The sequence below is a fragment of the Scomber japonicus genome, chromosome 22 (assembly GCF_027409825.1).
Source record: "Scomber japonicus isolate fScoJap1 chromosome 22, fScoJap1.pri, whole genome shotgun sequence".
NCBI lineage: Eukaryota > Metazoa > Chordata > Actinopteri > Scombriformes > Scombridae > Scomber > Scomber japonicus.
Window position 1 is genome coordinate 28,786,389 of NC_070599.1, and position 14,775 is coordinate 28,801,163.

Here is a 14,775-nt window from a genome sequence, read left to right on the forward strand (position 1 = left end):
GACTGACCGTGCCTTGGGAGGAGACCAAGCACCAGGAGCTGGTGGAGGACAGTGCCTTGGGAGGAGACCAAACACCAGGAGCTGGTGGAGGACTGACCGTGCCTTGGGAGGAGACCACAAACCAGGAGCTGGTGGAGGACTGACCGTGCCTTGGGAGGAGACCACACACCAGGAGCTGGTGGAGGACTGACCGTACCTTGGGAGGAGACCAAACACCAGGAGCTGATGGAGGACTGACCGTGCCTTGGGAGGAGACCAAACACCAGGAGCTGGTGGAGGACTGACCGTGCCTTGGGAGGAGATCAAACACCAGGAGCTGGTGGAGGACTGACCGTACCCTGGGAGGAGATCAAACACCAAGAGCTGGTGGAGGACTGATGGAGGACCAGTTGAAGGGGGAAGTTTGGGGCTTCGCAGGTCCGTCCCTCATCAAGACCTTTGAGTCGTGGACATCAGAGGAAGAGCAGCAGAGACCAGCGGGGCCGACGTACGACCAACCTCGGTCGGGTAGCCTGGAGTCTGACGTTAGACCCGAAACACCCGAAACACAATACTACAGTAAAGTACTAGTACTTCTAACTGTACTACAGTAAAGTACTAGTACCTCTAACTGTACTACAGTAAAGTACTAGTACTTCTAACTGTACTACAGTAAAGTACTAGTACCTCTAACTGTACTACAGTAAAGTACTAGTACTTCTAACTGTACTACAGTAAAGTACTAGTACCTCTAACTGTACTACAGCAAAGTACTAATACCTCTAACTGTACTACAGTAAAGTACTAGTACCTCTAACTGTACTACAGTAAAGTACTAGTACCTCTAACTGTACTAAAAACAGCCTTCTATCAGCTTAAGAACATATCCAGAGTGAAGGGTTTTATGTCTCAAACAGACCAGGAGAAGTTGATTCATGCTTTCATCTCAAGTAGACTCGACTACTGTAACGGTCTTCTGACTGGACTCCCACAAAAAAGCATTAAACAGCTGCAGCTCATTCAGAAAGCTGCAGCTCCAGTTTTAACCAGAACAAAGAGATCAGAGCACATTACTCCAGTTCTAAAGTCTTTACACTGGCTCCCAGTCAGTTCTAAAGTCTTTACACTGGCTCCCAGTCAGTTCTAAAGTCTTTACACTGGCTCCCAGTCAGCTCTAAAGTCTTTACACTGGCTCCCAGTCAGTTCTAAAGTCTTTACACTGGCTCCCAGTCAGCTCTAAAGTCTTTACACTGGCTCCCAGTCAGCTCTAAAGTCTTTACACTGGCTCCCAGTCAGTTCTAAAGTCTTTACACTGGCTCCCAGTCAGCTCTAAAGTCTTTACACTGGCTCCCAGTCAGTTCTAAAGTCTTTACACTGGCTCCCAGTCAGTTCTAAAGTCTTTACACTGGCTCCCAGTCAGTTCTAAAGTCTTTACACTGGCTCCCAGTCAGTTCTAAAGTCTTTACACTGGCTCCCAGTCAGTTCTAAAGTCTTTACACTGGCTCCCAGTCAGTTCTAAAGTCTTTACACTGGCTCCCAGTCAGCTCTAAAGTCTTTACACTGGCTCCCAGTCAGTTCTAAAGTCTTTACACTGGTTCCCAGTCAGTTCTAAAGTCTTTACACTGGCTCCCAGTCAGTTCTAAAGTCTTTACACTGGCTCCCAGTCAGCTCTAAAGTCTTTACACTGGCTCCCAGTCAGTTCTAAAGTCTTTACACTGGCTCCCAGTCAGTTCTAAAGTCTTTACACTGGCTCCCAGTCAGCTCTAAAGTCTTTACACTGGCTCCCAGTCAGTTCTAAAGTCTTTACACTGGCTCCCAGTCAGCTCTAAAGTCTTTACACTGGCTCCCAGTCAGCTCTAAAGTCTTTACACTGGCTCCCAGTCAGTTCTAAAGTCTTTACACTGGCTCCCAGTCAGCTCTAAAGTCTTTACACTGGCTCCCAGTCAGTTCTAAAGTCTTTACACTGGCTCCCAGTCAGTTCTAAAGTCTTTACACTGGCTCCCAGTCAGCTCTAAAGTCTTTACACTGGCTCCCAGTCAGCTCTAAAGTCTTTAGACTGGCTCCCAGTCAGTTCTAAAGTCTTTACACTGGCTCCCAGTCAGCTCTAAAGTCTTTACACTGGCTCCCAGTCAGCTATAGAATAGATTTTAAAGATCTGCTACTGGTCTACAAATCACTGAATGGTTCAGGTCCAGAATACATGAATGACATGTTAGTAGAATATAAACCCAGTAGAGCTCTGGGATCTACTGACTCAGGTCAGATAGTTGAGCCCAGAGCTCTGAGATCTACTGACTCAGGTCAGATAGTTGAGCCCAGAGCTCTGAGATCTACTGACTCACGTCAGATAGTTGAGCCCAGAGCTCTGAGATCTACTGACTCAGGTCAGATAGTTGAGCCCAGAGCTCTGATATCTACTGATTCAGGTCAGATAGTTGAGCCCAGAGCTCTGAGATCTACTGACTCAGGTCAGATAGTTGAGCCCAGAGTTCAAACTAAACATGGTGAAGCAGCTTTTAGCTGTTATGCTGCACACAACTGGAACAAACTACCAGCAAAACTGAAATCAGCCCCAACAGTGAACACTTTTAAATCCAGGTTAAAAACATTTCTCTTCTCCTGAGCTTATGATTGAGCTCTTTTAAAGCACTTTACATTTTAATCTTTCATTTGCACTCTTTGTCCTTTTAATGATTTCAAAGCTAATTTATTATTTTATGCTGCAATCATTTTATTTATGTCTTTCTATTTTTCTGTACTTTGTTTTTATTATGGGGGGGGGGTTAATTGTATGTTTTAAGTTTCTCAAATTACATGTTTTTCTGTTTTATGTAAAGCACATTGAATTGCCATTGTGTATGAAATGCGCTATATAAATAAAACTGCCTTGCCTTGCCTTGCCTCTAACAGTACTACAGTAAAGTACAAGTACCTCTAACTATACTACAGTAAAGTACTAGTACCTCTAACAGTACTACAGTAAAGTACTAGTACTTCTAACTGTACTACAGTAAAGTACTAGTACCTCTAACAGTACTACAGTAAAGTACAAGTACCTCTAACTATACTACAGTAAAGTACTAGTACCTCTAACTGTACTACAGTAAAGTACTAGTACCTCTAACTGTAGTACAGTAAAGTACTAGTACCTCTAACTGTACTACAGTATAGTACTAGTACCTCTAACTGTACTACAGTAAAGTACTAGTACCTCTAACTGTAGTACAGTAAAGTAAATGTCTCTTTATAAAGTTTTACATCATTAAAGCTGCTGAAGGAAATATTTTAGTCGTAGATTAAAATGTAGATAAAATAAATAATGACTTATAAAAACAGTAATTGTATTTTTATGGGTTTCATTTCCTGTGTCATGGTGGTAGAATAACTGGTTCATGTGTTGGTGACAGTTTGGTTTGAACATGAAACAGAAACAATCAAACATCATGTTTCTTCTTCTCTGTCGTCTCTTCAGTCTGAGTCCAGTTTGGTGAACTGGGACTCTTTGTTTTCACCATCAAACCAGTCTGACCACATGATGCCTTCAGGCGTCTGTTGACAGTGGGAGTTTCCATTCTTCTCCTCTGACTCTGACCATCAGCTGGAACTCAGTTCACGTGAAGACGCTCAGATTTCCTGCAGCTCCTGAACGCAGCAGCAGCGTCTGTGGAAAGTCCCGACTCATTACCTTCACTTCCTGCTCAGTCAGCAGCCAATCAGAAGCAGAGCTGCTGATGAGTCATCAGTCACCTGGAGCAGCGTCCTGCTGGTTCATCACAGCTTCAATGAGGCGACCTCTGACCTCTGACCTCTGCAGAGTCTTCATCTTCATCATCATCAACGCTCACTGATCATTAAAGTTCTGTTCCCAGTGCTCCCAGTGTTCCCAGTGCTCCCAGTGCTCCCAATGTTCCCAGTGATCCCAGTGTTCCCAGTGCTCCCAGTACTCCCAGTGTTCCCAGTGTTCCCAGTGCTCCCAGTGTTCCCAGTGCTCCCAGTGCTCCCAGTGTTCCCAGTGCTCCCAGTGTTCCCAGTGTTCCCAGTGCTCCCAGTGCTCCCAATGTTCCCAGTGATCCCAGTGTTCCCAGTGCTCCCACTGCGCCCAGTGTTCCCAGTGCTCCCAGTGTTCCCAGTGTTCCCAGTGCTCCCAGTGCTCCCAATTCTTCCAGTGTTCCCAGTGCTCCCAGTGTTCCCAGTGCTCCCAGTGCTCTCAGTGTTCCCAGTGCTCCCAGTGTTCCCAGTGTTCCCAGTACTCCCAGTGCTCCCAGTGCTCTCAGTGTTCCCAGTGCTCCCAGTGTTCCCAGTGTTCCCATTGCTCCCAATTCTTCCAGTGCTCCCAGTGCTCCCAGTGCTCCCAGTGTTCCCAGTGCTCCCAGTGTTCCCAGTGCTCCCAGTACTTCCAGTGTTCCCAGTGCTCCCAGTACTTCCAGTGTTCCCAGTTTTTTTATTTTGTAATATTCACATAAATCACAGCAGAGTGTAGATAATACAAACTGCTCTAACAACCAACCCCCCCCCCCCGCCCCCCCCCCCCATCCTAATTTTGGTTTCTTCTTGACCTGAACACTTTGACACTAAGCAGGATATTTCATTTCTCTACACGCTGCTGTTTGTGTGCTGGTCTCCATGGTAACCGATGCTACCAACTGTCACTGCTAGCTCTTTACTTGTATATGTTTCAAGATTATTAGTCTGAATCTTTACTGATGAGTCAGTTTGGATAAGAGGCGAAACGTCTTCATAGACAAATCTAAGTCCAGTTGCCTTAGAATCATTGTTGCTTAGAAACAACTATGACCTGGACAAATGAGAATATACATAGACTCTATATCACATCCTTTCATATGCACACACTTTACCTCATTCAGTCACCCACGTTCTACAGGTTCTAACAGGTTTTACAGGTTCTAACAGGTTCTCCAGGTTCTCCAGGTTCCTTCCAGTTAGTCATCCTATCATGATAGCAGTCAGTGTTGTTTCAGTGGTTGAGAACTTAGGACAGAACCTACATAGACTACATAGTTCTGCAGAGCTGAGCTGCAGGTCAATAATATAGTTGTTAGGTTATTAAATGATTTCAGTGTGTCGTTGTTTTACACATGATCTTATCAGCCCTGAGAGTCTCTGAAGGTGAGATATGATTGGGTGAGCCTCTGTAAGCTTAGAGGTACCTGGGGGTGGGGAGGGGGGGGTCAGAGCCCAGGCTTAATGCATTATAATAATAAACCAGATCTGGGAGTCCTAAACCACTGCTGCTCTTTACTGTATTTATAATTATTCATATTCATGTTTTCACTTTCTATTCCAGAGAAGATAAGTGTCTGATCAGCTGATTTCATTGTTTCTTCTTGACCTGAACACTTTGACACTTAGCAGGATATTTCATTTCTCTACACACTGCTGTGTGTATGCTGGTCTCCATGGTAACCGATGCTACCAACTGTCACTGCTAGCTCCTTACTTTGAGAATATGTTTCAAGATTATTAGTGTGAATCTTTACTGATGAGTCAGTTTGATTGTACGATGCATCAAGAAGCATCTCAAAGTATCACATCACACACTCACACACACACACACACACACACACACACACACACACACTCACACACACACTCACACACACACACACTCACACACACACACACACACTCACACACACACACACACATTAATATATAGAGTGTGTGTGATATTATGATCATCCTGACTGATGATCAGCCCACCTGTGTAGGTAAATGTTAAAGTCAGGCCCCGTTTATACGTACCCGGTTATTTTTAAAAACGGAGACATTACCATCGTTCGCTCCGTTTAGACTCAAACGGAGAATTCGCCCTGAAAACGAAGCTTTTTAAAAACTCTGGCCAGAGTGGAGATTTATGAAAACCCCGTCTGCACGTTTGCATGTAAACAGAGAAAAACAGAGATTTGTGGAGCCGGAAACTGCTCCTGGGTTAAATGAGACATAGTTTATAATCTGCTCCTGGGTTAAATGAGACATAGTTTATAATCTGCTCCTGGGTTAAATGAGACATAGTTTATAATCTACAGTCTATGTTTCTAATCTATGTGATCATGGATGCAGAGTAGCAGTCACATGTCTGCTGGTCCCTTTGTATTAGTGCTGTACTATGTGGAGGAATGAAGTGATTCTGATTGGCTAACGTGGGCTTGAGCTGCTCTTGACGGCATATATACACGGGTTAGTGTAAACTGAAACCTTTCTGAAAACGGAGAGGATGAAATGTCCGTTTATGAAAATAGCCGGGCATGTGTAAACGTAGTCCCAGACACTCTGAGCTCAGTCATGTGTTGTTGTAGAGCAGCTTGACAAGGGCCTGATAACGAGTTACTTATTAGAAACAGGTGTGTTAGAGTGAGGGTTAGGGTTCTGTTTAAACATGTAATAAGTTTAAACTCTGTATGAACATCTTTCATTTACACATGAAGTGTCTGCTCTTTGTGTTTTCTCTGTTTCTGAGAGACTCAGACTGTGTTCATGTTTATTCTAATGAGGAGAAAAGAGAAGAGAGCAGAGCTGCACTTCTCTGTTTGATGCCTCGTGTCTCATTTCCTTCTTCTTCTCAAACATAATCACACTTCATAAAAACACAACTTGAAGCTTCGCTGAACATTTAAAAGGTTCTGAACCCTTCCAGCCTGCTGAGCCTCACAAAGCTGCTGTGAAGCTCAGATTTCTGTTCTGTAAATGAATCAGACTCACAGCTGATCGTTATTCACTGATTGAGACAAACGTGTGTTTTATATCCCACTGATATTATGATCCTCATCCTGACTGTGATCAGCTGTGCAGGTAAATGTTAAAGTCAGACTGCAGACACTCTGAGCTCAGTCATGTGTTGTTGTAGAGTCAGCAGTCATGTGATCAGATCAGCGTCTCTGTTCAGCACTTTGTTGTCAGTTTACCATCAGACACCTGAACGCAGCGTCGCTGATGTTTTTTTAATGAAGCCACAAACATTTCAGGCGTCTGTGGAAAGTCCCCACTCTTTACTTTCACTTCCTGTTCAGGCAGCAGCCAATCAGAAGCAGAGCTGCTGATGAGTCATCAGTCACCAGGAGAAGATGTTTGTAGTTGAACAGCAGCAGACTGAAGCAGACTGAATGAGCTCAGACGCCCCCTGCTGGATCACCATGGTAACAGCAGTTTATTTACACCTGCTCAGGTTGGACTCAGCAGCCAATCAGAAGCAGAGCTGCTGATGAGTCATCAGTCACCAGGAGAAGATGTTCCCAAACTTCTAACACTTGAAGTCATGACAGAGATTTAGTGAAAGCCTCAGGACTAAAATAATAAATGAGAATAAAATAGAGAAATGTTCCTCATTCAAATGTTTCAGACACTTTTCACTGCTGAAAGTAAAGTCATGAGATCAAACCTGAAACTATCACTTCATCCATTAGTTCATCACAACCATGATTCACATATGGCCCTTTTCCACTGCACGATTTAGTAACGGTACGGTACGGTACGGTACGACTCTACCCGCTTTGTGCCCTTTTCCACTGGGGGCCGGACCTGGGAACCGTTACGATTTTTCGTACCTGTTTCAGAGGTGGTACTAACCGAGCCGAACTGATACTAAATTGTCACGTGAACGGCGCTGTCCACTGATTGGTCGAAGGAGATGTCGTCATACATGCGACGAAAGCACAAACACAAACACAGCGAGAACGATTTTTAGAAGATGGAAGGAACAACAAGGAGATCAACATCGTGGTCGGTGACAGAAGTGCAGACCTTTCTGTGCGTGGTGGCCGAGGACCGCATCCAGAAGGAGCTGGATGGAGCAACGCGGAACGAAAAGGTGTTCCAGGAGGTCGCCCAGCTGATGGCCGCCCAGGGCTTCCACAGAAGTTTTCAGCAGTGCCGCGACAAGCTGAAAAAGTTGAAGAGCGACTACCGGCAGGTGAAGGACCACAACAGCCGGAGTGGGGTGAACCGCAAGAGGTGGAAGTGGTTCGACCAAATGGACGGCATTTACGGCCACCGTCCGGCGAACCAGGGGAAGGAGAGTGGCTTGGACACGGCGACGTCTTTGCTAGCGGCTATAGATAATGGTAAGTGTTGCTTATCCCCTTGCCTTGTTCCGCAGCTTACATGTTAACAAATACATGGTTTATGTCTTAAAAGTTACATGTCCAGTCGTGAACTTGTGTAAAAGTTCCGTATGTATCATAGTTTTAATGTGAGGTAGCAAACAACACCATCTTTTAAGCTAACGTTACTGCTTTGTAGGCTAACGCTAACTTCGTAGGCTATTGTTTTTAAGCACGGTGTCAATGACGAATGTGCATCTCACTTAACCTAATGCTGTTATTGTGTGTTTAAGTGCATGAGTTTTGTATGTTCACACTTTCTTTTTTCCCCCTCAAGACTCGGTTTGTGCAAGCGAGGAGTGTTCCCTCTTTGAAGACTCCCCAACGCCGCTGGAATCGGAACCAGATCAACAAGCACTGGTACCGAGACCATCAACCCCTGAACCAACACCGTTGTTGGCACCTGCTGCAATAAGCACCCCACGCCCTGGTAAGAATTGCCAAATGTCACCATGTAGCTTTTAACGTTCAAACGTTTTTCTGCAATGTTTTTCCCCATAACTTTGGTCAACTACCTCCCATTTACACTTTCCTTCATTTGTTATTTAGGCAAGAGGAAAAGAAGCCTCTTCCAGGAAAACACTGGTGTCCTGCGTGACATGATGGCGGCAGATGAGCGCTACCAGGACAGGATGCTGGACCAGCGTGAGAGGACGTTGGAGCAGCGTGATCGCCACTTCAACGCGATGATGGAGCAGGAGAGGGCTACTAGGAGGGAAGAGGGGGCTCAGACCGCTGCCTTCAATCAAGCCCTGCTTGGAGTGCTGGGTCAGATTGCGCAGGCAATCGCAGGGAGGAACCCAGCTCCACTACCCCTGGACTGACTGGAGCCCACTGACATCGCACTACTGCCCAGACACCGCACTACTGCGCACTGACTTTGCACTACATGCTCAATGCACTTGTATATAGTTTTCACCCTTGTATATAGTTTGCACTACTTCTGTCTTCTGTTTTGTCTACTTTGTCACACATGTGTTTTTTTTATTAAAGAGCTTTTACTAAACCATATGACTTGTACTCTTTACTAAACAATATGACTTTGTCATAACTACGTTACACAAGCATGGGTCTGACTACATTGTGACATGTCTCCATCTATTTCACAAGTAACCATTATCTATGAAATGGCTGCACCCACACATTGATACACCCATCAATAGCACTATTGTGTCCAGATGTACTGCAGGTGGGCAACATCCTTAATGTTAATTAATAATTGGGTTATTTTATACCATTATCTATTATTACTACTACTAGTATTATTGTGTCCAGATGTACTGCAGGTGGGCTCAGAAAAGAGGCAGAAAAAAATCTATATGAAGGCGTTTTATTTACAAAGTATAAAGTACAGACAACCATCAAAAGCAATATAAACAATGTGGCTACTTATACATGGTGTGGTTTATTCTCCACATTAACAATTACCTATCTGACATCAAGTAACGCATCAAACCATCACGCACATCTCTGCCCTCCTCTTCAACCTCCTGTGCCACTGCCATCCCTGGCTCAACTGCTGTTGCTGCAACTGCATCCCATTCTTCCTCATATCTCTCACCATGAGTTTCACAGAGGTTATGAAGAGCACAGCAAGTCACCACCATTGACTTCACCAGCGGGAGATCAGTCATTTCTTTTCAGAAGACAACGCCACCGTCCCTTCAGTCTGCCAAAAGCATTTTCAACAACCACGCGTCCTCTGCTGAACTTTCTGTTGAATGTCTGCTGTTCTGCAGTGAGACGCCCGGTGTCCTGGAAAGGCTTAAGCAGCCAATTCTGCAAGGGATATGCCGAGTCTCCCAAGAGGTAGTAGCCCACACTAACCCCTCCAATGTTCCTGGTGTGAGCTGGAAAGTGGTTCCCCCGGGTGGCAAGCTCCCACAGTGTGGACAATCTCAGAACCCTGGCATCATGCAGGCTCCCAGCCATTCCAGCAAAGACATTCCAGAACAGGCCCTTTCCATCAACAACACCTTGCAGGATGATTGAGTGCCAGCCTTTACGATTAAAATAATCGCAATGGTAGTCTTGTGGCGCTATGATGGGTATGTGAGATCCATCAATTGCTCCCACACAGTGTGGGAGGCCCCACCTGTTCTCATAATATGCTGACATTTCGGCGAACTTCTCCTGGGTTGGAAACCGGATTTGCTCTGGTACCAACAACGCCTCAGCTGCAGCACAAAAGTCCTGCACGCATCGACACACAGATGTGATGCTGACTCCAAAAAGATGTCCAATAGATCTGTACTCAGAGCCAGTAGCAAGCTTCCAAAGTGCTACAGCCACTCTCTTCTTTAAGGGCATACATCTGCGGAAGTTTGTGTTTTTCAGTTCCAGAGCTGGTCGCAGTTTGTTGCACAGGTGGTTGAATGTTTCTTCGGACATCCTGAAGTTTTCAATCCGCTGAGCGTTCGTGAAACCGGGAACGATTACATCCCACCATTCGGATGATCGGTCAAACGTCCAAAGCGACGGTATGCGGTGCCCTGACATGACCGCCTAAAACGCACACAAAAAACACCATATTTTAGTACATCGCAGCGATCAACAACTGTGTAACAAATTAGTACCTGACATACAAGCTACCAACTTCATCGTTAGCTTACCCTCACACGTCGTTTCTTTTCCGCTCTTAGCAGCTCGTCTTCTGCTTCATATTCCTTTATGATTTCAGAAAATTCTCTGTCCATCTCAAGTCTCTTTCGCTTCGCTTCTTTTCTACGTCTATTGCTCTGTCTTTTGGCGTTTTCAGTGACAACAAGCCACAGAGCAAACAGCAGCAGCAGTACCGCCTCGATGTCATCCAGTGCCTTCATCGTTGTTGTTTACTTTACTGACTGCGGCATGGGCACATTAGTAGTCGCCTGCAAATTACGTCACGGCAGTGTCGACCCCGCCAACTCCGCCCATTCCAAGTAGTCCGACTAGTACCTCTTGGCAGTGGAAAAGGAACAGGGCCGGTTCTAAAAGTGGGTAGAGTCGTGCCACGCTAAAGCGTACCGTACCGTACCGATTCTGCAGTGGAAAAGGGCCATTATTTATTAGGCTACATGGAAGGGGCTGAGAGGTGGAGCAGGTTGGTGTGAGGTGGAGCAGGTTGGTGTGAGGTGGAGCAGGTTGGTGCAGCAGGTTGGTGTGAGGTGGAACAGGTTGGTGTGAGGTGGAGCAGGTTGGTGTGAGGTGCAGCAGGTTGGTGTGAGGTGGAGCAGGTTGGTGTGAGGTGCAGCAGGTTGGTGGAGCAGGTGGAGCAGGTTGGTGTGAGGTGCAGCAGGTTAGTGTGAGGTGCAGCAGGTTGGTGCAGTAGGTTGGTGTGAGGTGGAGCAGGTTAGTGTGAGGTGCAGCAGGTTGGTGCAGTAGGTTGGTGTGAGGTGGAGCAGGTTGGTGCAGCAGGTTGGTCTGAGGAGGAGCAGGTTGGTGTGAGGTGGAGCAGGTTGGTATGAGGTGGAGCAGGTTGGTGCAGCAGGTTGGTGTGAGGTGGAGCAGGTGGGTGTGAGTTGCAGCAGGTTGGTGTGAGGCGGAGCAGGTTAGTGTGAGGTGGAGCAGGTTGGTGTGAGGTGGAGCAGGTTAGTGTGAGGTGGAGCAGTTTGGTGCAGCAGGTTGGTGTGAGGTGGAGCAGGTTGGTGTGAGGTGGAGCAGATTGGTGTTAGGTGCAGCAGGTTGGTGGAGCAGGTTGGTGTGAGTTGCAGCAGGTTGGTGTGAGGTGGAGCAGGTTGGTGGAGCAGGTTGGTGTGAGGTGGAGCAGGTTGGTGTGAGGTGAAGCAGGTTGGTGTGAGGTGGAGCAGGGTGGTGTGAGGTGGAGCAGGTTGGTGTGAGGTGGAGCAGGTTAGTGTGAGGTGGAGCAGGTTGGTGGAGCAGGTTGGTGTGAGGTGCAGTAGGTTGGTGTGAGGTAGAGCAGGTTGGTGTGAGGTGGAGCAGGTTGGTGCAGCAGGTTGGTGTGAGGTGGAGCAGGTTGGTGTGAGGTGGAGCAGGTTGGTGCAGCAGGTTGGTGTGAGGTGGAGCAGGGTGGTGTGAGGTGGAGCAGGTTGGTGTGAGGTGGAGCAGGTTAGTGTGAGGTGGAGCAGGTTGGTGGAGCAGGTTGGTGTGAGGTGCAGTAGGTTGGTGTGAGGTAGAGCAGGTTGGTGTGAGGTGGAGCAGGTTGGTGCAGCAGGTTGGTGTGAGGTGGAGCAGGTTGGTGTGAGGTGGAGCAGGTTGGTGCAGCAGGTTGGTGGAGCAGGTGGAGCAGGTTGGTGTGAGTTGCAGCAGGTTGGTGCAGCAGGTTGGTGTGAGGTGGAGCAGGTTGGTGTGAGGTGGAGCAGGTTGGTGCAGCAGGTTGGTGTGAGGTGGAGCAGGTTGGTGTGAGTTGCAGCAGGTTGGTGCAGCAGGTTGGTGTGAGGTGGAGCAGGTTGGTGCAGCAGGTTGGTGTGAGGTGGAGCAGGTTGGTGTGAGTTGCAGCAGGTTGGTGTGAGGTGGAGCAGGTTAGTGTGAGGTGGAGCAGGTTGGTGTGAGGTGCAGCAGGTTGGTGCATCAGGTTGGTGTGAGGTGGAGTAGGTTGGTGTGAGGTGGAGCAGGTTGGTTTTAGGTGCAGCAGGTTGGTGTGAGGTGGAGCAGGTTGGTGTGAGGTGGAGCAGATTGGTGTGAGGTGGAGCAGGTTGGTGGAGCAGGTTAGTGTGAGTTGCAGCAGGTTGGTGTGAGGTGGAGCAGGTTGGTGTGAGGTGAAGCAGGTTGGTGCAGCAGGTTGGTGTGAGGTGCAGCAGGTTGATGTGAGGTGGAGCAGGTTGGAGTGAGGGGCAGTAGGTTGTTGCAGCAGGTTGGTGTGAGGTGGGGCAGGTTGTTGCAGCAGGTTGGTGTGAGGTGGAGCAGATTGGTGGAGCAAGTTGGTGTGAGTTGGAGCAGGTTGGTGGAGCAGGTTGGTGTGAGGTGGAGCAGGTTGTTGCAGTAGGTTGGTGTGAGATGCAGCAGGTTGGTGTGAGGTAGAGCAGGTTGGTGTGAGGTGGAGCAGGTTGGTGCTGCAGGTTGGTGTGAGGTAGAGCAGGTTGGTGTGAGGTGGAGCAGGTTGGTGTGAGATAGAGCAGGTTGGTTTGAGGTGGAGCAGGGTGGTGTGAGGTGCATCAGGTTGGTGTGAGGTGGAGCAGGTTGGTGTGAGGTGGAGCAAGTTGGTGTGAGGTGCAGCAGGTTGGTGTGAGGTGGAGCAGGTTGGTGCAGCAGGTTGGTGTGAGGTGGAGCAGGTTGGTGTGAGGTGCAGCAGGTTGGTGTGAGGTGGAGCAGGTTGGTGGAGCAGGTTGGTGTGAGGTGGAGCAGGTTGGTGTGAGGTGGAGCAGGTTGGTGTTAGGTGCAGCAGGTTGGTGTGAGGTGCAGCAGGTTGGTGTGAGGTGGAGCAGGTTGATGTGAAGTGGAGCAGGTTGATGTGAAGTGGAGCAGGTTGGTGTGAGGTGCAGCAGGTTGGTGTGAGGTCCAGCAGGTTGGTGTGAGGTGGAGCAGGTTGGTGGAGCAGGTTGGTGTGAGGTGGAGCAGGTTGCAGAGGTGGGTGGAAGAGCAGAGGTGGGTGGAGGAGCAGAGGTGGGTGGGAGAGCAGAGGTGGGTGGGGGTGTAGAGGTGGGTGGGGGTCCAGAGGTGGGTGGAGGTCCAGAGGTGGGTGGAGGAGCAGAGGTGGGTGGAGGAGCAGAGGTGGGTCAGCCTCACCAGCAGGGAAACGGTCTCATTCACATCCTGGTTTATCTGCAAGGACACCACCGATGCTCTATGTTCTCATGAACGCTGATGTAACAGACCTGGGGGGTTAATGGGGGGGAGGGGGGGGGGGGGTAACTGTGTGTGGGGGGTAATAGTGGGGGGTCTGGCAGTGGCAGGATAAGAAGAGGAGCAGAGAGGAAGAGGAGCAGTGAGGAAGAGGAGCGGAGAGGAAGAGGAGCGGAGAGGAAGAGGAGCTGTGAGGAAGAGGAGCAGAGAGGAAGAGGAGCAGTGAGGAAGAGGAGCAGTGAGGAAGAGGAGCAGTGAGGAAGAGGAGCGGAGAGGACAGTCTGGTGTTTTTAGCAGCTGGTCGAATGATTTCACTTCCTATCAAACATCAGACAGACTGGTTTAAAGCTACGTAGCTGCAACCTGCTGATCTGGTTCCAGGCAGTTAAAGGTCAGGGGTCGGTTCTGGTTCTGGTCTGTGATGCTGAGGGGTCGGTTCTGGTTCTGGTTCTGGTCTGTGTACGTGATGCTGAGGGCTCGGTTCTGGTTCTGGTTCTGGTCTGTGTACGTGATGCTGAGGGCTCGGTTCTGGTTCTGGTTCTGGTCTGTGTACGTTGTGTTTTCTCTGTTTCTGAGAGACTCAGACTGTTTGTGTTTATTCTAATGAGGAGAAAAGAGAAGAGAGCAGAGCTGCACTTCTCTGTTTGATGCCTCGTGTCTCATTTCCTTCTTCTTCTCAAACATAATCACACTTCATAAAAACACAACTTGAAGCTTCGCTGAACATTTAAAAGGTTCTGAACCCTTCCAGCCTGCTGAGCCTCACAAAGCTGCTGTGAAGCTCAGATTTCTCTTCTGTAAATGAATCAGACTCACAGCTGATCGTTATTCACTGATTGAGACAAACATGTGTTTTATATCCCACTGATATTATGATCCTCATCCTGACTGTGATCAGCTGTGCAGGTAAATGTTAAAGTCAGACTGCAGACACTCTGAGCTCAGTCATGTGTTGTTG

At 48.0% G+C, this 14,775-nt stretch overlaps 1 protein-coding gene across 1 annotated transcript in view; it reads left to right on the top strand.

Annotated features, from left to right (window-relative positions):
* Positions 1–14,271, top strand: part of LOC128384133 (H-2 class II histocompatibility antigen, A-F beta chain-like) — a 226,345-nt gene extending 212,074 nt beyond the window's left edge. The window contains exon 7 of the mRNA XM_053343719.1: positions 14,252–14,271. The gene's annotated coding sequence lies outside the window, so the exon portion shown is untranslated. The remainder of the gene's footprint in view (positions 1–14,251) is intronic.
* Positions 14,272–14,775: the final 504 nt, after the last annotated feature.